Here is a 1,207-nt window from a genome sequence, read left to right on the forward strand (position 1 = left end):
CAAACCCTAGTCGCCGCCACCCAAACTAACCCTAATCCCTTCGATTCTCGCCGGAATCCATGGCTTCTCAGGCCATGGAAACCTCATACTCACCCCCCATTGCTCCTATATGCCTGGTACTCGAAGGTTTGAGGCTAGACCTCAAAGGTCTCCACTCAGATCTCCGCCGACTTGAGATTTCCGGCCACCTCCGGCCTGGCTCCGGCATATCTTAGCCTCTTGAGCCTGTGTCCAGCCTTATCCGACTTAGATCAGACCTTTTCCAAGCCTTTCTCATTCTAGGGTTCACCTGAAACCCTAGTTGTTCGAGGTTTTTCTCCGATTCTCCTCAGATCTGTGTGTATTCATGCTCTATTTTGAGTTCTTGAAGGATTTCCCCAACTTTTCTTTTAAAATTTTTTTACTTTCAAAGTCACTTCTTTCTGATTTAGGGTTTCTGAAAAATGCTTAAGTGTTTTTCCGACTTTTCTTTTCCCTTTCTTTGTGTATGTTTGTCTCTACTATGTTCTTATGTTCTTTTTTTTACACATGTTCTTCTACTATGTTTGCTATATTTTGTTCTTCCTTCTACCATGTTTCTATGCTATGTTTTCACATGCTTTCCCACTATGTTCGGCTATTTGCCTTCCACTATGATCTCGCTTACTGTATTTTCCTACCGTGTTCATTAAGTGTTGTTATTATTTTTTTACCTTTTAAGTTTCCTCTAGAATACCTGCTTAAACATGTTTTCCTCTACTGTTTCTTTTGCTCTCATTATGTTTCGAATTAAGTTCCTTACTCTGTTTACTTTGAACTTTCTACTGTATTTGCTTATTCCCTCATTTTTGTCTTCTTTGCATCTGAATCAAGTCAAAACCCTAGGATTTTGGGGGTTTTTGGCGAGTTTGGTCTTGTGTGTTTAGACCAGGGTTCTGTTTGAGCCTTAGACTCTCTCAAACTCACTTTGGATCCATGTATTGAGTTCGAACCCTTTTGTGTAAGACTCTGGACTCTTCTATACTAGACTTTTTCTGGATAGCATGACAGTTCTTTCAATGTTTAAACGTGTCTGCATGTTTTTATATGTGACGAACCTTTCTTCAAAAGGCTTTCTAACTTGTGATTGAATCAGTTTGTTTTGGGGTTAATTGATTGTTACTGCTTCTTTTTTAATTAAGAGCCTCTCTTTACCTTTTTTCGACTTGGTTCATTCATGCAAAATTTT

Source organism: Nicotiana attenuata, unplaced genomic scaffold, assembly GCF_001879085.1.
Source record: "Nicotiana attenuata strain UT unplaced genomic scaffold, NIATTr2, whole genome shotgun sequence".
Taxonomy (NCBI): Eukaryota; Viridiplantae; Streptophyta; class Magnoliopsida; order Solanales; family Solanaceae; genus Nicotiana; species Nicotiana attenuata.